Source organism: Nicotiana tabacum, chromosome 7 (assembly GCF_000715075.1).
Source record: "Nicotiana tabacum cultivar K326 chromosome 7, ASM71507v2, whole genome shotgun sequence".
Taxonomy (NCBI): Eukaryota; Viridiplantae; Streptophyta; class Magnoliopsida; order Solanales; family Solanaceae; genus Nicotiana; species Nicotiana tabacum.
The window spans coordinates 70754470-70776562 of NC_134086.1; positions in this window are offsets into that span (position 1 = coordinate 70754470).

A 22093-nucleotide genomic window follows, 5' to 3' on the forward strand; every position below is an offset into this window, starting at 1 on the left:
GAACAACTTGGGTTGCTCGACCAGATTATACCCGCCTCCCGGGTCCTCCAAGGCTTCAACATGACCGGTGAAGTAACAAAAGGAGAAATCACCCTCCCAGTCGACACGTCCGGCACGGTTCAGAACATAAAGTTTCAAGTCACTAATGGTGACATAAGGTATAATGCATTGCTTGGCCGGCCGTGGATACACAGCAAGAGGGCAGTACCATCAAACCTGCACCAAATGATTAAATTTTCGAAAAAGGATGGCATAACGACCATATATGGAGAACAGCACGCAACGAAAGAAATGTTTGTGATTTAGCAGGAGGAGTTGACCCCCGTGCTCCCAACCTTAGACGAGTCTGGAAGCATACAGACTCCCGAGGACGACGAAGAAGATTTCCTCGCTCCTCGAACCTTCGTTGCCCCCGAAAAGTCAGATGAAACAAAATCGACAATCGAAGATCTAGAGCAAGCTGTTTTGATCGAACACCTCCCCGATCATAAGGTATACTTGGGAACAAGATTAACCCCCGAGCTCAGGAAAAAAATCTTTCAATTTCTTATGGATAACATCGACTGTTTCGCTTGGTCCCACTTAGATATGATAAGTATGTCGCGGGAAATAACCTCCTACCGACTGAGTGTCGACCCTAAGTTTAAACCGGTGAATCAAAAAAGAAGACCCCAGTCCGAGATAAAACATGCATTCATCAAGGACGAGGTAACAAAACTCCTTAAAATAGGGTCTATTAGAGAGGTAAAGTACCCTGAATGGCTGGCCAATGTAGTAGCAGTACCCAAAAAGGGAAATAAGCTAATATGCGTAGATTATAAAGACTTAAATAAGGCGTGTCCCAAGGATTCGTTCCCATTGCCTAACATCGATCGTCTGATTGATGCCACAGTTGGCCACAAGATCATCACCTTCCTCGATGCCTACTCGGGGTACAATCAAATCCAGATGAACCCTGAGGACAGGGAGAAGACTTCGTTCATCACAAATTATGGTACCTACTACTACAATGTGATGCCCTTCGGGCTAAAAAACACGGGGGCCACATACCAGTGCCTAGTCAATAAAATGTTTGAGAATCAAGTAGGTAAATCCATGGAAGTTTATGTTGACGATATGCTAGTTAAGTCCCTGCGCGCAGAGGACCATTTAACTCATTTGCAGGAAACATTTGACATCCTCAGAAGTTACAATATAAAGCTCAACCCCCAGAAATGTGCCTTCGGAGTAGGTTCGGGCAAATTCTTAGGCTTCATGGTATCAAATAGGGGGATCGAGATTAACCCGATAAAATCAAGGTCATTGAAGAAATCACGGTGGTAAACAACGTAAAGCCCGTGCAACAACTAACATGGCGAATAACGGCTCTGGGCAGATTCATTTCAAGGTCATCCGATAGGAGCCATCATTTCTTCTCTTTGCTCAAAAGGAAAAACAACTTCGAATGGACTCCAGAGTGCCAACGCGCCTTAGAAAATCTGAAGCGATATCTGACTAGCCCACCTCTGTTCCACACGTCAAAGGAGGATGAGACATTATATCTATACTTGGCCGTATCCGAGATAGTAGTAAGCAGCATGCTAGTTCGAGAAGAGCAAGGTACGCAATTTCATATTTATTATGTAAGCCAGACCTTAGGGGATGCCAAAACCATCATTTCTTCTCTTGCGTTAATAAGTGCATCACAAAAATTGAAACCTTATTTTCAGTGCCACTGTATTTGCATTCTAATGATGTACCCCCTCTGGAGCATATTGCACAAACCCGAACTATCGGGTCGATTGGCCAACTGGACCATCGAACTCGGGGGGTATAATATCGAGTATCAACCTCGAACGGCCATCAAGTCCCATATTCTTGCAGATTCTGTGGTCAATTTCTCGCCTTCCCTCGTGCTCGAGGTAGAAAAGGAACTTTTACTGAAATCAGGCACGTCTTCCGGGGTATGGACCCTATTCACTGACGGCACCACAAACGTGAGAGGTTCCGGACTCGGTATAGTCCTAAAGCCACCTACGGGCGGCATGATCAGACAATCTATAAAAACTACAAAATTGACTAACAATGAAGTCGAGTATGAGGCTATGATTGCAGGTTTAGAATTGGCCAAATGCTTGGGAGCCGAGACCATCAAAGCAAAATGCAATTCACTCCTGGTAGTGAGCCAGGTGAATGAGAGCTATGAGGTCTGAGAAGATAGGATGATATTTGGACAAACTCCAAGTCGCATTACGTCGCTTCAAAGAATGGACTTTAGTTCATGTACCTCGAGATCAAAACAGCAAGGTCGATGCCCTCGCAAACTTGGGATCATCGGTTGAAGAAGATGACCTACTCCCCAGGGCTCTTGTTCAGCTATCTAAATCAGTGATCGAGGAAGGTCATGCGGAGATCAATTCCACTAGCCTAACATGGGACTGGAGAAATAAATATATTGATTATTTGAAAGACGGAAAATTGCCCGAGGATCCAAAGGAGTCGAGGGCCTTGAGAACCAAAGCAGCCCGATTCTTGCTTGATGAAAACAAGACTTTATACATAAGAACTTTCGATGGCCCCCTAGTAGTATGTCTGGCGCCAGGGGATACAGGTTATGTACTCTAAGAAATTCATGAGGGCATCTGCGGAAATCATTCCGGTGCCGATGCCGTAGTTCGAAAGGTAATCAAAGAAGGCTACTATTGGGACAGCATAGAAAGGGACACCAAAGAATTCGTCCGTAAGTGCAACAAATGCCAGAGATTTGCCACGATGATTCACCAACCCGGTGAATAGCTCCATTCGGTCTTGTCGCCATCGCCGTTCATGAAGTGGGGTATGAACATCGTCGGACCCCTTCCAACGACACTAGGTAAGGCTAGATTCATTTTGTTTATGATTGACTATTTCTCCAAATGGGTGGAAGCGCATGCCATCAAACCATCTAACGAAGGCACCCCAGACTGAGGGGAACTCTAACTACTGACCAGCTCGGGGGTAGAACCCGATACTCCCATAGTTGTCTCTCCGCCACGAAGTGAGACCGCAAAAACATCAAACTCCTACTCGGAAACCACCATCTCCGCAATCCCAAGATCGTCCAGGTTTATTCCTCCCTCGGGCACTATCGAGAAGTTATTTTCCTCCTCACCCTCAACTCGAGGGATGCCCGCTAATTCTGGGGTTAGAGCTACCGGGTCGGCTTTAGCTTCTTCCGCCTTAATCTTCTTAGATTCAGAAGGCTCGTCCAACGGGTCCCTTTGTCTCTTCTTCCCTTCATCGGGTACCGAATCATCCTCCCAGCCAGGTAATGCTCCCTTTATTAGGGAGACGTCCCCTAGACCTACATAAATGCAAGAAGTAATCACAGAGAATGAGAGAGCTGCCGGACGCGATTTAGGTCGAGAAGAATGACTACGACAGGGGTAGAGGCTCACTATTATCCTTAGCTTCCCACCGAGCCTTAGATATATCACGCCACGCTCGCTCTGTATATAGGAAAATCAATCCCAGAAGGCTGACCCAACTCGGGAGGTTCGCGACCACACCAAGATAAATTGTTGCGACTACATAATTAGAGAAATTAAATGCCTAGGGGAACATACTCAAAGAGAAGCGAAGGGATACTAAATAACATGTCTACTTACATTCCACAATCCACATCTCGAGAAACGCCAACCTTTCCACCAGGATGAGGTCAGAAGTCTTTACTCGGACAAAGCGGCCTATCCATTCCCCATTCCTAAGCTCCTCGGTATTGGCGAAGAGGGACCTCGAGGCTCGACAATAGAGTTTGATTAGACCTCTGCGAAAGAGGTAGGGGTTGTACATCCTGATCAGATGATCGATGGTGAAAGGCATCCCCTTGATCATGTTCATGTAGTGTCTGATCATGTAAATAATACACCAGAACGAAAGGTTACATGATACCGCTGGTAGAAGACAAGAATTACAGGGTCGATCGGAGATGAATATGTCCAACCAGCCCTAGGGTAAACGGGTAAGTATACACACTGAGAAAATCGACTTTATGTATCATAATCTTGTCCTCCCAATCAGGGATCTCCACAAGCATCGCATTCCCCCAGCGACAATCAGCTCTCACTCTTTCGACATCCGTTATCGAGCTAATATACTGAGTCACTGGCTCACAGCGCCCCAGCTTCAAAAAAGGCCTCTCGACCTTGAAATCAGAAGCCATCGAGAAAAATCTTGGAACACATTCTTCAACACGAGGAGGCATTGCCGATTCACATTGAGATAAAAAAAAAGATGATGAGGTCGCATTCTCCTGAAAAACAGAGGCGGAAGTTTTCGTCATCACTAAAAAATTCCGAAAGAAAAAAGGGAGTCACATTCCTAAGAAAGAATAAGAATAAAAGCAGAAGAACCTTCTTTGGGGTTTGGAAATGTAGTAAGTTGGAAAGAACGAGAAGGGGAGTATTTATAGAAGCCCCAAGTGCGCGTTGAAGGAGGCCAAGGGGCAGCTAACTGCCGTTATCAATGTGGAAGCCTTTAAGGGCCGTGTGTACATTGCCTTTTTGCACTTTACGACTGCCATCGTCATAAGAGTATCGAAAGGGGCAGAGGCTCAAGGTCATTTCTTATCACTTTTACTCTAAAAAATGCGGCGACTATTTGTGCACGGCAAAATCAGACGGTCCAATTTCCTCATCATTATGAGGCCCCGCAAACATACTTCCCAAGGCTTGAGACTGGGGGTCCAGGTTACCTTTGAGGGCTACCGATGCTCAACCTCGAGGCAATACGGATCAACGGCTATATTGGGAAAATGTTGAGTGCCCAAGGCGTGAAGCTAGAGCCGACAAAACTTGTTAGGCTAGTCTGAGACTGTGTCATAGCAATAGCTAAATGTACCATCCCCATATCTTTGTAAATAAATGCACTTGTACTTTGTTGGGACTCCCCTCCTATATAAAGGGGATCTTTATCATTTTGTAAGGGCCGGTTGCTTCAGCTGCTCCACACGAAATATACAAGAACTTTCTATTTGCTCTCTCACATATTCTCTTGATATTATTGCTTTCATTTATTATCTTCATATTCGTTCATCATTTATTGCTTATCATTGGCCATAAAGAACCTCCATTGATTTATCTTTAACTATTAGTCGTATTTCGACCCCCCCTCAATAGCTCCCTGATGAGCTCCGGAATCGACCTCGAGGCCCCGAATCGACGAGCTTGAGGCCCCGATAATTGACCCATCAATTTGCTTATAACTTCTTCCTTTAATCTTATGTCGTCTCTAAGTCTCACATACATAGCATCAACTGCTTAACCAACTAGCATAAAAATAGATTACGTATTTTTAGAGTCCCATCAACAAATTTAATTGTTATTATCATTTTCACGGTAAACAACCATTTTTAATAAGATGGACAGAAAGTACCGTGAATATTGCAACAAGCACTGCGAGATCTGTAGGCGGTTTGGCAAGAGTGGCAATTTCCAAGCCATCAGGGATGAGTTGAAGCAAAAATAAGATGAGTTAATGAGGGTCATCGGCAAGTGCAACGTCCTTGAAGGGCCGTTGAGGGATAAAGAAGAGGAGCTCGAGGTGAGCAAGGGAGTTGAGGCCCAATGTGCGGACTTTCAGGCCTAAGTGATCTCTCTGTCGGCCGAGCTCGAGCAATGTTTGGTCAAGGTTGATGCTTTGAGTGGTGAGTTCACCGAGAAGACAACGGATTTGGAGAAGTCCGAGTTCGCTCGATTGGCGGCTTCGACAAAAGTGGAGGCTTGGAGGCTGCAATCTTTGTTCTCCGATCTGAGCGGGCAAACGATTTGGAGATGGCCAAACTCAAAGAAGAGTGGTTTGATGAACGGGTAGGGGAAATAGAAAAAGAGGTTTCGAGCCTTGGTGACCAAGTCGACGTTTTCAAGGCTGAGAAGGCCAAATTATTGGCTCATCCATCCTCCTCTCACACTTCTGCTTACCCTGATGTTCTGGGGGGTTTATATGAGAAGAGGATCTACGCCGAGGACCAGCTAGATATATTTAGAGATTTGATGACAGTGGGGAAAGTTCTTGACGCCGATTATATGTGTTGAACAAGGTCGAAATAGAATTGTTTTGGTCATGGTCGGAGGCCAGTAACTGTTAATTCGAACGAGGTCAAATGTAACCTGAACTTAGTTCGGAATGAGGTCAAACGTAACTTAGTTAATTCGAGCGAGGTCGAATATAACTTATACTTAGTTCAAAACATAGTCGAATGTAAATTAGTTAATTCGAGTGAGGTCGAATGTAACTTGTACTTAGTTAGAAACAAGGTCGAACTTAAGTTAATTCGAGCGAGGTCGAATGTAACATGAACTTAGTTCGAAATGAGGTCGAATATAACTTAGTTAATTCGAGCGAGGTCGAATATAACTTGTACTTACTTCGAAAAGAGGTCGAATGTAACTTAGTTAATTCGAGCAAGGTCGAATATAACTTGTACTTAGTTCGAAACGAGGTCGAATGTAAGTTAATTCGAGCAAGGATGAATGTAGGTAAATTTTAGCAAGGTCGAATGTCAGTTAATTCGAGCGAGGTTGAATGTAACTGGTACTTAAGAACGGTCGGGGGCCATATGAGTGTTAATTCGAATGAGGTTGAATGTAGCTTTTGCTTAACAATGACCGGGGAACGTATGGGTGTTAATTCAAATGTAACCCATAGTTAATTCGAATAAGGTCAAATGTAACTTTTTCTTAACAATGGCTGGGGCCGTATAGGTGTTAATTCGAACGAGGTCGAATGTAACGCGTAGTTAATTCGAACGAGGTCGAATGTAACTTTTGTTTAACAATGGCCGAGGGCCATATATGTGTTATTCAAATGAGATCGAACGTAACCCATAGTTAATTCGAACGAGGTCGAATGTAACTTTTGTTTAACAATGGTCGGGGGCTGTATGGGTATTAATTCGAATGAGGTCGAATGTAACCTGTTAGTTTATTCAAACGAGGTCAAATGTAACTTTTGTTTATCAATGGTCGGGGGCCGTATGGGTGTTAATTCGAACGAGGTCGAATGTAACCCGTAGTTAATTTGAACGAGGTTAACTTTTGTTTAAAAATGGTCGGGGCCGTATGAGTGTTAATTCGAACAAGGTTGAATGTAACCTGTAGTTAATTTGAACGAGGTCGAATGCCACTTGTAGTTAATTTGAACGAGGTCGAATGTAACTTTTGTTTAACAATGGTCGGGGGCAATATGGGTGTTAATTCGAACGAGGTCGAATGTGACCCGTAGTGAATTCGAACGAGGTCGAATTTAACTTTTGCTTAGTTGATCCGTTGATTTGGCGAAAGCATGGGTGAACTTCATGCATTTGTGCTTTGTTTATATATATTGGAGAAATTTACATGTTTTCCTGGCTGGCATTCCAGTCCTAGTCTATCTAGTCCCTTCATTGGTCGACCTAGAGAGGTATTGAGAGGTTGGGCAATGAACTGATTGTCCTGTGTCCCCATCCATTTGCATTTCAACTTTAAGTGTTCTCCTTGTCACCTCATTAAAAACCTCATTGAGAAAACCCAATCGGGACAAAACTCAAGTGCGGGAAAAAGTGTACGACGTTGGAAACATTATTTCTTAAAAATTGAAGTACTTGAGGTGGGCAACATTCTAGTTGTTTGGTAGCGGTTTCCCTTCCATTGTTTCCAGTTGGAATGACCCTTTGTTTGCTGTTGCAATGATTTTGTATGGGTCATCCCAATTTGTTCCAAGTTTGTCTACCCGCGGGTCTTTGCTTTCTTGTGTTTAGGCTTTGAGCACATAGTCCTTGACTTTTAGTGGTCTGGCCCTAGCCTTTTTGTTGTAATATCATTCTTCCTGTTGCTTTTGGGTGATCATCCTTATGTAGGTCATGTCTCTCCATTCTTCGGCTTCGTCGAGCTCTTGCCTTCTGCTTTCATCGTTCCTCAGACCGCTCTCATGGGAGTATCTTAAACTGGGCTCTCTGACTTCGACTAGCATTGCCGTATTATTCCTATAGACTAATGAGCAGGGCATTTCTCCTGTGCTCGTCTTTGGCATTTTGTAGTAGGCCCAAAGCACTTCTGGTAGCTCCATCTGTAGTCCCTTGGCATCCTCAAGCTTTTTCTTCATGATGTTCAGTATTAATTTATTGGAGTATTCCACTTACCCGTTGTCCATGGGGTGGTATGGTGTGGAGAGTATTCTTTTGATATGCCATTTCTAGAAAGATTTGACAAACTTTTTTCTGGTAAATTGGGGTCCGTTGTCGCAACTAATCTCTTTGGAGAGGCCGAAGCGGCACATAATGTTTTTCCATACAAAGGCGATCACTTCTTGTTCACGTATCTGGGCGAATGCTCCTGCTTCTACCCATTTAGAAAAATAGGTAGTTAAAACCAAAAGAAATCGTATGTTACCTTGCCCTGCTAGGAGGGGGCCGACGATGTCCATTACTGACTTGATGAAAGGCCAAGGGGAGTGACCGAGTGGAGGTGCTCGCCCACTTTGTGGATCTTTGGGGCGTATTTTTTGCATTGCTTGCATTTTTTCACGAAGTCAACGGCCTTTTTTCATGGTGGGCCAGTAGTAGCCTGCCTGTATGAAACATCTGACAAGAGCTCGATTGTTGGAATGAGCCCCGCAGTGGCCTTCGTGCACTTCTTCTAGGACACGTCGTGTTTGATTTGGGCCTAAGCATTTTGCTAGGGGGCCGCCATACGTCCTCTTGTATAGGTCATTGTGGATGATATTGTACTTGGTCACTTGCATCCGAAGCTTCTTGGCTTCTTTGTTATCATCTGGGAGTATTCCATACTGCAAGTATGTAATAATACAGTTGTGCCAGTCCTAAATTAGATTTATAGTTCTTACGTCGATTTGATCGATCGATTAGTGGAAGAGGGTGACCACGTTTCCTTCTCCGGTTATGCTTTTAGTGGCTGCCGCTAATTTGGCAAGGTCATCTGCTACGATGTTTTGTGCTCGAGAGATCTGGTCGAGCTGGCATTCATCAAACTCGGGCAGTAGTTTGCAGATCTTGGCCTGGTATTTTTGTAACCTTTGCTCTTTGGTCTGGAAAGTCCCTATGACTTGGTTGTCGACGAGTTGAGAGTCGTAGTATAGGATGACCCGTTTTGCCCCGTACTTAAGTGCTAGCCTTAATCCTGCAATCATGGCCTCATACTCGGCCTCGTTGTTGGTCATGTCCGGGCAACTTATGGACTGGCAATCACTTCGCATGTTGGGACTTCGAGCATAAGTTCCAGTCCAGACCTAACTCATTAGAAGCGTCGTCGGTGTACAAAATCCATAGATGTTGTGTTTGTGGAGAAGTGTGGGCGGCTTCTCTTTCAACTTTGGGCATTATTTTCTTACTGAAGTCACCGACGAAGTCGTAAAGTACTTGCGACTTTATTGTCGTTCGCGGTTGATATGTGATATCATACTCGCTTAATTCTATGGACCATTTGGCTAACCTTCCCAATAGCTCGGGCTTATGCAAAATACTTCTTAAGGGAAAAGTCGTGACTACTGAGATGGGGTGGCACCGGAAGTAGGGTCTAAGCTTTCGTGAAGCTACGACCAAGGTCAGGGCAAATTTTTTGAGGTAGGGGTACCTCGTCTTGGCGTTGACTAAAGTTTTGTTAATGTAGTAGATGAGAGATTGCATACCTTTATCTTCTTGGACCAGGACCGCATTAACTGCTACTTCGGATACAACGAGGTAGATGAGGAGGCATTCCCCGGGCTCCGCATTGGTAAACAGTGGCGCTAATGATAGGTAAGCCTTTAACTCCTTCAGGGCTTCGACGCACTCAGAAGTCCAATGGAGGCCATTGCCCTTCTTGGGTAGGCCAAAAAACTTGTGGAATCTATCGGATAATCGTGAGATCAATCTCGATAGGGTGGCGATACGGCTAGTCAGTCTCTAAACCTATTTTTGGCTGGTTAAGTGCTCTGGTATCCCCTCTATTGCTTTGATTTGGTCGGGGTTGACCTCGATACCTCGTTGTGATACTAGGAAGCCCAAGAATTTTCCTAAAGTCACATCGAATGAACACTTTTCACGATTTAGCTTCATTCTGTATCGCTTGAGTATATCGAAGGCTTCTTTCAGGTAGTCGATGTGAGCTTCTTTCCTTTTGGACTTGACCAACATATCGTCTATGTAGACTTCCATTACCTAGCCGAGTTGATCTTTGAACATTTTGGTGACCAACTTTTGTTGTGTCGCCCCTGCATTTTTTAGTCCGAAAGGCATAACTCTGTAGCAGTACGTTCCATGATAGGTGATGAAGGTAGTCCTCTCTTGGTCCTCCTTTTCCATGAGGATCTTATTGTAAACTGAGTTGGCATCTAAGAAGCTTACTAGTCCATGCCCGATCGTTGCATCTGTGCTGCTCGATATGAGCTAGCGGGAATGAATCTTTGGGGCACACTTTGTTTAAATCTATAAAGTCTACGCACATATGCCACTTTTTGTTCTTTTTTTACCATGACCACGTTGGCCACCAATTGGGGGTATTTTGATTTCCTGATGGAACTATTTTCTAATAATTTTTCAACCTTCTCGCGAACTGCATCGTTTATTGCAGAATTGAACTTCCGCCTAATCGGTCTCACCAGGGTTGCAATGGTCGACGTTCAACTTGTATGTGGAAATCTCCTTTGGGATACTTGGCATATTTGTATGGGAAAAAACGAATAAGTCTGCTTTAACAGTTAAAAATTGACAGAATTTACCTGGTTCTTGAAGCTTGTAGCCGATATAGGATTTCTTGTTGTGGTCTTTATCATCAAGTTTGACGGGATCGAGGTCTTCTATGGTTGATCCCGCGGCCTCCACCATTTCGGGATCTCTGATGACGTCTTTCCTTTCATCATAGCTCAACCTCGACCTTGTTAATTGCTATGCCTCTTTTGCTTTGCCCTTTATTTGTTGGGTAGTCGTACAAACTAGGATGATGCAGTAGCATTCCCGAGATGTGTGTTGTTCTCCTCGTATGTTGAATATTCCCCATGGGGTCGGAAATTTGATAACTTGGTATAAGATGGAGGGGATGGCCATCATGGCGTATATCCAAGGTCGTCCTATTATGGCGTTTTATGTCGTATCCTAATCCATGATGTGGAATGTGGTTTCTAGAGTGACGCCGCCGGCCAGGACGGGGAGTGTGATTTCTCCAGATGTTCGTTCAACTGCATTGTTAAAACCTGTTTATGTGATGCAGTGTGGATCTATCTTATCCTCGAGTTTCATCCATGCAAGTACTCGAGGATGGATAATGCACGCACCGCTCCCATCGTCCACCATACGTCTTACATCAGTATCCAATATTTATAATGGGATAACAAAGGCATCATAGTGAGGGAAAGCCAAACTGTGGGTATTCGACTTATCGATGATAATACTTTCTTCGAGTTCGTCATACCATTTATGAGTGATCGACCGTTTGAGTTTGTGGGTTGTGGTGAATTTTACGATGTTGATCGATGCGTCGTCGCCACCCCCGATGATCATTTGAATGGTGCTAGTCGGTGAGGGTGGTATCGACGGCCCCTGGTGTTGTTCACGTCCTCGGCCGAAGTTAATCCTCCCTTGGTCGCTCAACAATTGTTTGAGGTGTCTTTGGTGAAGCATGTTTACGACCTCCTGCCTTAGAGTGATGAAATCCTCAGTTTTGTGACCTCGCTCTTGGTGGAATTGGCAGAGGACGTTTGACTTTCTGGTTCTTGGGTCAAACCTCATCTTTTGTGGCCACTTCACTTTTGGTCCGAGCTTATCCAGTGCATAGACTATTTCTGAGGGCGACATGCAAAAATTGTGAGCGGATAATAAAGGAGGCATACCTCTCTCATTCCGGTGAGTCCTTGTCCTTAGCCTAGATGGGCCCTCTTCGTGGCGGGAGGGGGGCTATGATGGCGCTTCTGATATATGGCTGATGCCTTTCTCGGTTGTGTCGAGGAGCTTCAAGATATCTCCTGGCATCGTTTCTTCGATCCTTCCTAAATTCGGCATGTACCGAGGTCAACTAATAGGTTATCCCATTCAGGTTATCTTAGTCAGCACGTACCTCGGTGCAATAGTCGTTGTGTATTTCATCCCAAGTGGTTGGAGGATATTTCATAAGTCGACATAATAATTTTCTGGTCTCCCTCGAACCGTTCCTGTTCAACCCATTTTATAAAGCCGTTATAGCCATGCCTTCTGATACATTTGGTAAGGTCATCCTTACTCGGTTGAAACGAGCGAGGAAGTCTCTCAATCCCTCTCCGGATGATTGTTTGATGGAAAATGTATCGTTCACTCTCGCCTCCACCTTTTTGCCCCAGCATGGCCATTACAAACTTGTCAGCCATCTCTTCGAATGTTTCGATGGAGCTTGCAGGTAGTTGTGAGTACCAAGACAATGCTCATCCGGTGAGGGTCTCGCCGAACTTTTTGAGCAAGATGGAGGCTACTTGTTCATTAGCGCGATCATTGCCCTTTACAGCCATAACATAGTGAGCCACATGATCCTCAGGGTCGGTCATACCGTCGTATATCTTCAGATAAGGCGGCATCTTGAAGGTCTTGGGTATGGCATATGGGGCAGCTTCATCACTATAGGGTTGTTCAATAAACTGACTTGCATCTCTTTTCGGCAAGAGTTTTGGGGCACCCTGTATTTTGGCGACTCTTTCTTGATGATATTTCATTTGGTCCCGAAGCATTTTGTTTTCATTTTCCATTTCTTCCATCTTCCTCAGAATGGCTGTGAGGGTGTCATCATCTGCATTATTAACATTGTGAGTGATACCTGTTACTGGAGGGAGAGGGTTGTGCTGCTCGGTCGTTACTGGTGTAGTGCAAGTCCTTGCATTTTCCCTAATTGCCTCCTGGGCAGGCTTGTCGAGGATGCTAGTCAGCGTGTTTGTCAGCCAAGCCTCAAGCAGTTTTTTCAATGTTGATGGTACCTCTTCTTTTGTGGACATGGAAGCTCCTTTAAAGCGGGATGTCATGATACTGCCGTGAGGGAGGGGTGACCCGCCTCTCATGAGAGAGGCATTAGGTGTTATATCTTCACCTTCTATTTCAGAAACCTCGTTGATGGTATTCAAGAGGTTTGTAATGAGGTCATCCACTGCCTTCATTCTTTCTTCTCCATTACTTGCCAGGTCAGTTGTGTGTACAAGGAAATAAGGGTTTACTTTTTTTTGAACTGTGCTAGTTATAGATTTAGAAGAAACTAGAAAATTCCCGCAGACAACGCCAAATTGTTTGACAAAAAGTGTAAAGCCTTTGATTAAACTAATTAATTTTATGTAATAATGGTTAAACCTAGTTAGTGATAATAACCCTATATTTATAATCGATTAACAAAAATATCATAGAACAATATTGGTGAGAGATTAAATGTTGTGTGCAATTAATATTACAAACAGTTTGAATAATGAGAGACAAATATCAATAGTATATAACAATAAATGGCATTAACATAAATAATGAGAATGAGTCACCCAATATTGAGTGAGATGGATGATTCTTCTTTCTGACAGTTATAAATAGTAGACAAATCCTAGAATATTTGAGCTACTCTCGGATTTGATGGAAACGTATGGAATAATACAAGGAAGAAGAATCTTATCAGAAAGATAAAATTTGTATCTTTTCTAGAGAGAGAGAGAGAGTTTTCTTCTCAGAAAGTGTTCTTATCAAATTAGTATAACATATCTTTCCCGTTCTCTCTTTTTCTATTTATATGGGACATACTCCTAGTCAACCATAAAAGTACAAATACTAAGAATATTCAATGGAATATTCCCCTAAAGATCATATTACAAAACTAGCCGTTACTACTGTAGGAAAATTACACCGAAAATTAACAATAATAATACTTCTTCAATATTATTTGTAAGAGGATACATTGATTGACTTGAGTCGTGCTGGGAACTATCCTAAGAAACTATTTCAGCAATGTGAAATGTTTCCCCAGGATTAAACAATCTCATCTCTATTTATTTAGAGAATACAGGAATTAGCAAAATTAAATATTACAAACTCAGCTATTTAAAAGAGGGGAACAAGAGAAGTTAAACTACCAAATAGAAAGACAACTAGGGAAGTTGGTGAATAATGAAATTACAAGGAAAGAGAAGAAAGATTTCTTTTTGTCTTGCTGATGATTATTGATGAAAAAGGAGTGATTGGTAATGGCTATTTATAGCCTCATTTGCATGAAGACTTGTTGTGCATGACAAAGAATATTTATTTTTCAAATTCAAAACATGACAACTAACCAAAATGTTAGTTTTCAAAATAATTCTTCCAACTAACACTACTAATTTTTTTAAAGCCAAAACCTTCGTTATTTTTCGTTAAATACAATAACATGGTAGTTCAGTGCACTAAGTTTCCGTTATGCGCGAGGTCCCGGGAAGGGTTGGATTCCAATAAATACAATATTTGACTTTATTCTTTTATTTTAAGCTTCATAATTTATTAAGAATGTTTTGGCTCGTTTGTATCTAGAGAAATAAACGTACTCGTAACTACAAAGTTAATTTTGTATATCAAACGTTCTTTGTGTGGAATTTGGATTATTTAATCTATATGGAAGAAACATACTTATAATTATACGCTAATAGTTATTTTATTCAATTCACACAAGAAAAGAATTTACATAAATAAAAGCTTACTTGATTTAAATTCCTAAATATTAGGACCTCCTAAATAGTTCAAATAAGGAAATATTTAATAACTATAATTTTAATTGATTTCAAAGTTCTAAACATTAGGAAAATAAAAAGCCCTAACTATTAGGGAAATAATTAAGTTATTATTTTGTTCAGTGTGATATCTATCCTTAAAGGGTAAAAAAGGTGAACGATATTTCGCTAAAGGCCTTCGAGCTTTTAATATAGGAAAAATTCCATATACCCATTAAGCTCAAACTATTTACCCTTTAATACCTAAGCCTGAGCTATTTACTTTTTCTACTTGTGTGGATCAAGACTATTTACCCGGCCCACTCATTAGCTATTTGCCTTCGCTTTTGAAGTACAGAATATTTAAACATCCAGCTTCATTTTTGCAAGGTTACTTACTAGCGATTACAATATGATAACTAAATAATTTGGTCTTTCTTTATTTTAAGTAGCACATACGATTACTTAATATATTAAGGTTACAAGGTCTGATTTTTGTGTGTGTATGAAGACCCACCATTGTTGGGCTTGAAGCTCCTGAATTTGAAATTTTATTTTATACATTTTTGTTTGATTCGATGTGGGTGCTATAAAATATTGCTTATTGTACCTTCGAGTAACCGGGATTTAAATTTTATATGTATTTGAATATCCACCATTGTTGGGCTTGAAGCTCTTGAATTTAAAATTTTTATTTTAAGTATTTCTTGTTTGATTAAAAGCGAGTGTTATCAAATATTGCTTATAGTATCTTCTGGAAGTTCATACTGAAATTTGATCGTAGTTGGAGCTGATTTCAGATTATTGGGATCGAATTTTCTACTGAAAATCAAAGAACACAGTTATCCAACAGTATACTGCTACGTATACAATATGTTATAGGAGTATTAACTATACTGCAACAGTATACTATTATAGTATATAATATATTGCAACAGTATATTGCAACGATATACAATATGTTGTAGCAGTATATAACTATACTACAACAGCATACTGTTATAGTATATAATATATTGCAACAGTATATTGTAATAATTGAAGAAGAACACATTAATCTAACAGTATAACGCTACGACATATAATAAACTGTAGGAGTATATAGTTATACTGTAATAGTATGTTGTTATAATATACAATATACTGTAACGATATGCTATAATAATATGCAATATACTGCAACAGTATACTATAATAGTATACAATATACCATTATAATATACTTCGATTACTATTTGTTGAATCATCTAGGTGCTATTGTGCAAAGCTAAAGTCATAATTATTATAACATTATACTGTTATACTATATAATACAATATACCAGTATACCGTAATAAATAAGTAATTTTTATTTTTTTTTTAAAATTTTTCTAACTAGGCCCTTGCAAATGTTTTCTTAAATGAATCTTCGATGGAGTTCCATGAAAATAGAATTCATTATATAAAAAGTAGGTGTCGGAAGACATAAAATAATAATATGGGGGAAAAGGAAATTAAAAAAAAAAATAAACAGAAGGAAAGAAAAATAAAAAAATAAATAAAAAGAAACGAGCCAAATTGAGTATAAAACAAATTATAGTGAATAGAGAAAATAAAGAATAATATGATTCTGAAAAAAATGTATGAATAGAAAAAATAAATAAATAAAAACGAGAAAAAAATAAAAGGAGAAAAGAATGAAAAGAAAAATAAACAGAGAAATAATAAAGAAAAAAAATAATTACCCACAAATGCTGCAATGAGTAGGAAGGTAATTAGTTTGGTGGATAAAAAAATCAATGGGTAGGCAAGAATAATTAGTTTAGTTGTTGTGGGTAAAGCTATAAAACTCCCTTTAATATAATATAGATAGTTAGTGAAATGTTATTGGGTCTCGTTTGAATTTAGAAGATTTTCGGAAATTTTTTGAGTGCACAAAAACATTGGGTTTGTTCTTGGACGCAAAAGGTGTGTTGGTTGCCTATATTAGGGCGATTAAGGACATGTATGATGGAGCTAAGACTCAGGTTAGGACAGTACGAGACGACTCAGAGTATTTTCTGGTTGTTATGGGGTTATACCAATGATCTGCGCTCAGCCCGTTCTTATTTGCCCCGGTGATGGACGCACTAACACACCATATTCAAGAGGAGGTGTCATGGTGTATGTTATTCCCTAACGATATAATTCTGATTGATGTGACACGAGCTGGTGTTGAGGAAAGACTGGAGGTTTGGAGACAGACCCTTGAGTCTAAGGGTTTCAAGCTGAGCAAGACTAAAACTATACCTGGAAAGCGAGTTTAGTGTCGAGCCGAGGGAAGCGGGCATGAACATGAGGCTTGAATATCAGGTCATTCCAAGTAGAGGTAGCTTCAAGTACCTTAGGTCGGTTATCCAGGGGGCGGGGAGATCGACGAGGATATCACACATCAGATTGGGGTGAGGTAGATGAAGTGGAGGTTAGCATCTGGAGTCCTGTGTGACAAGAGAGTACCACCGATACCCAGAGGTAAGTTTTATAGAGCGATAGTTAGACCGGCCATGATGCATTAGGCTAAGTGTTGGCCAGTTAAGAATTCACATATCTAGAAGATTAAAGTAGCAAAAATGAGGATGTTGAGGTGGATGTTCGTGCACACTAGGATTGATAAGATTAGTAATAATGATATTCTGGAGAAGGTGGGCGTGGTTCTCATTGATGAAAAGATGCGGGAAGCGAGGCTCAGATGATTCGGGCACGTACAAAGGAGAATCTCAGATGCACCGGTAAGGAGGTGTGAGCGTCCGACTTTGGAAGGCACGAGAAGAGGTAGAAGGCGGCCTAAGAAGTATTGGGAATAGGTGATCAGGCAGGACATGGCGTGGCTTCAGATTTCCGAGGACATGGCCCTTGATATGAAGCTGTGGAGGTCGAGTATTAAGGTTGTAGGTTAAGAGGTAGTCGATTCTATTTCTACTTCGTACCTATATGAGGCTAGTTTGGTAGAATTTTTGTCTTAGACTACTAGTAGTTAATGTTGTGTTCTTACTACTCTTTCGTTTTTTATAGTGTCAGGTCTATTTACTGGCTATTGCTTTTATTTTTCATCTATTTTATGGTCTTTATAATGCTGCTATTATTCCTATGGTATCTGTTGAGGCCTGAGGGTACTGATATATTGTCTCTTTTCGTCTTCTTGAGTCGAGGATCTTTCGGAAACAACCTCTCTACTCTCTCGGAGTATGGGGTAAGTTTTGCGTACACACTACTCTCCCCAAACCCCACCTTGTGGGATACTGAGTCGCCGTCGTTGTTGTTGCTATAAAATCGTTGGATTTTTGCTGCTAAAGCAGACTTTGTATTCTAAAAATTGAACCAAAGTATTTTTCTGAAATTGAAAAGAAACCAAACATAAGCAATAAGTTCACAAATGCTATACAAAAGTAAAACTCATCAAAGAAACATTTATCGAAAATTTGTTTCTCAAAATCGAATTCGTCGAAAAATAAATTAAAACAAATCGAAGAAACTAAAAAAAAATTGAGTCCTCCAGTATGTATTATCATTGAGATAGGGAAATTTTCTACAAGAAACCTGTCACGTGACAAACTGAGAGAAGTTCACATGGGGGTGGGTCTCAAAAGGTACAAAAACAAACAATTACGATGGTGCAGTCACATCTGAAAAGGCCCAATAATTTCCACCAAATTCAATTCAATCCCAATGGCCGCACTACAACTAACTGATTCATTACTACGTTACTGCAGTCTTTAAGTAAGAAGTAATCCACAAGAGTCCATTTCCTCTTTTTTCTATTTTAGCACGCCCCACAAATTCTTTTCCAATTTCCAAATGGGCTCCTCTCACCTTTTCTATGATTTCTCATCATATGGAGTTTCCATTTATGCCTTCCTACCATATGTTGATGTCTTTATACAATTGTCACATATCATTATGATGGCTTGAACATTGAAACACAATTTCCCTTCCTTGTCCTACAACATGAAAAAGATAGGAAAATGTTGAATAGATAAAATCTTCAATTAACTTGTGATTGAGGTGCAGTTGTTATTGTCGCTGTAATTCTCCAATTACATAGAGACACAATTAAATTATAATTGAGGTGCATTTGTGATAGAAAGATTAATTACATGGAGACGCAATTAACACTATATATGACACTTTTATAAGTTTCACTAGCAATTAAAGGAGAATAGTGGGTTTACTTCTTACATCAGGGCATCTCGGTACATTAAGCTCCCGCTATGCGTTGGAGTTCAGGGAAAGGATCAGACCACAACAGTCTATTGTACGCAGTCTCACCATGTACTTCTGCAAGAGATTGTTTCCACGGTTCGAACCATGACCTCCTGGTCATATGATAGCAATTTTACCAGTTACACTAAGTTCCCCTTCAAACTTATCAATATGCTAGATTTCTTACACCAACTTATCAAAATGCTAGATTTCTATTGTTCCTCCATGTGGCCGATATGCACAAATATAAGGACTTTAGATAAAAAATGAATTCTTTTGGGAGGTTTGGTCTATGAAATATAAGCTATCATTTAACAAATTGTGCCTGTTACCACATATGATGTAGGTAGATTGTCTTTCTGTTTTTTTAGTTTTTGGATAAGTAATCTGAAACTGCCAATGTCAGATTCTTCATTGTTTTGTCCTCAGCCAGCATCCCAAAAGCAGTCACACGGGGAGAGTTGGAAGTTGGAATAATTGTTAGACTCTCCACTCCAATCATTGCACCACTTTTAATACCAAAAAGTTCTTGAGCAGGAGAACCTATTATAATTAGGAAAAAAAGAGATGTATATTTATATACAAGTATTCTAGCCAATTACTTGAAGCCTACCTAACAATACTCTCTCCGTTCCAACTTATGTGAATCACTTTGACTGGGTACGGAGTTTAAGAAAAGAGGAAGACTTTTAGAATTTGTGGTTCTAAACAAGTTAAAAAGGAGTCCAGAATATTTTTGTGGTTATAGAAGCTTCTCATTAAGGGTAGAATTGTAAGTTTAAGCTAAATTATTACCAAATTTAGAAAGGGGTCATTCTTTTTGGAACAGACCATAAAGAAAATGTGTTCACATAAATTGGAACAGAGGGAGTAATAAAATTCGGATCATTATACAATAATTAGTAGTGATCATAAGTGACTAGTCTCATTAGCAGCTTACGATAATTAAAAGACTACTTATATGAATAGAACTACTAATATGTTCCTCACATTAAATGAGAGAGCCACTATTGGTTGGTGCAATGATTAGAACTATTATAAGCAAACCTGCGAAGCGATCATGATGATTGATAAGGAAATAATGCATTTGATAGAGGAGAATTTTTGAATAAAAATATTGTTAGATCAAATAATGCACCATTTATAAGTATATAATGTTACTTGTATTTTACTGCGAAATAATTAGGGGGACTGTCACGACCCTAAACCCGGACCTGGTCGTGATGGCGCCTCTCGTGAAGACAAGGCCAGTCGACACTTACCCATTTCAGTTTAAGCAATTAAACAATAAGAATTAAGTCTAGAACATGATAAATAATCCAAAAGTAAGCAGTTGACAGTACAATTGCGAAAGATAAACCCAACACAGCCCGATACCGGGATGTCACTAGTCATGAGTAACTACAAATCCGGATGATACAAGGAAGGTCTACAAAGCTACTATAGAGTCACTAATCAAGGAAAGGAAATGAGATAAAGGGGGAGAAACACGGGACTACGGACGTCAAGCAGCTACCTCGTGAACTCCGAAGTCTGCCAGGAGCTCTCAACTCTCGCTAGCAGGATCAACAACGCCTGAATCTGCGCACAGGGTACAAGGAGTAAAATGAGTACTCCGACTCAGTGAGTAATAATTATAAATAAATGACTGAGAGATATGAAAACATGTATGGCACATTACAGGCTATAATGAAGCAGTAAAACCAGTAAAAATAATGAATTAGTAAGATATGTAAAATCATTTAAGTTCAATTTAAACTTCATGAAATATCTTTCAATAATTAAACAGGTAAATGTCAGACAATAAGAAAGATAAACACATAAAGGTTCGCCCCTCGGTCACAATGTCAACCAATTCGCCCCTCGGGCAATATCTTAGAACAATACCAGCTCCTCATACTATATCTCACATCACAATGGGTACCCGCGCTCACTGGGGGTGTGCAGACTCCTGGAGGGGCCCCTTACGACCCAAGTGCAATATCAAGCCATCTCGTGGCATACATCACTAGGCTCTCGGCCTCATATCAATCAAGCCACCTCGTGGCATACATATCTCAGGCCCTCGTCCTCAAATCATGATCAGTGTTTCCTCACAACATCAGTCAAAATCCTCACAAGCCACTTGGGCAATAGTAAAACATGATTCTCAGCCCAAATATCATTTAAAAGATCATTTAAGTGTTAAAATAGAGTAAACATGGCTGAGTGTAAAAACAGTGGAATATAACATGACCGACTTCAAGTATAAAGTCAAAACAGTGAAGAAATATCAATAAAAATTCCCGAAGGGTTCAAATAGTTGGCACGAGGCCCAAATATGGCATTCAGCCTAAATCATGATGATAGCAAATAGATTTTAGTCAAATACGCGGTAAAATAATCATTCGGGACGGACTAAGTCAAAATCCCCAACAGTGCACGACCCTACGCTCGTCATCAAGCGTGTGCGTCACCTCAATATAGCACAATGATGTGAAATCTGGTGTTTCATACCCTCGAAAAATCATTTACAATTATTACTCACCTCGATCTGGTCCAAACTCTAGCCCGCGACGCCTTTTCCCCTCGAATCGGCCTCCACTCGCGTCGAATCTATCCAAAATCAGAATCACAACGTCAAAATATGCTAAGGGAACGAAGCCCAAGCGAAAATAATCAATTAAAACCTAAATCCCGAAATTACCAAAACCCGACCTCCGGGCCCACGTCTCGGAATTCGATAAAATTCACATCAATAGAATTCTCATCTCCCCACGAGTTCATACATATCAAAAGTACCAAAATTCGACCACAAATGGTCCCTCAAATCCTCAAGTGTAAGTCTCCAATACCAAGCCCTAGTTTCCCCAATATTAACATTTAAATTCCATTAATTATAGCTCTAATCCGTGCAATAATACCATAGGAACGAGTTTTAGGTCCAAAATCCTTACCTCAATGAAGTTCCCTTGAAATCCCTTTTTAAAATCGTTCAAAAATCTCCAAAGCAGACTTAGAAAGGGTGAAATAGCTCAAAAATCGCGAAGGAAACAATTTATACTTTCTGGCCCAGGAATTTCGCATATGCGGCTATATTCCCGCTTCTGCGGTAAAGACCACTACATCTGCGGTCCTCACTTAAGTTACCAAAACCGCATCTGCGATGTATTGCCCGCGTCTGCGCCATCGCTGGTGAGGCTCCTGAATCGCTTCTGCGGCTCCAGCCTTTCCAGCCTAA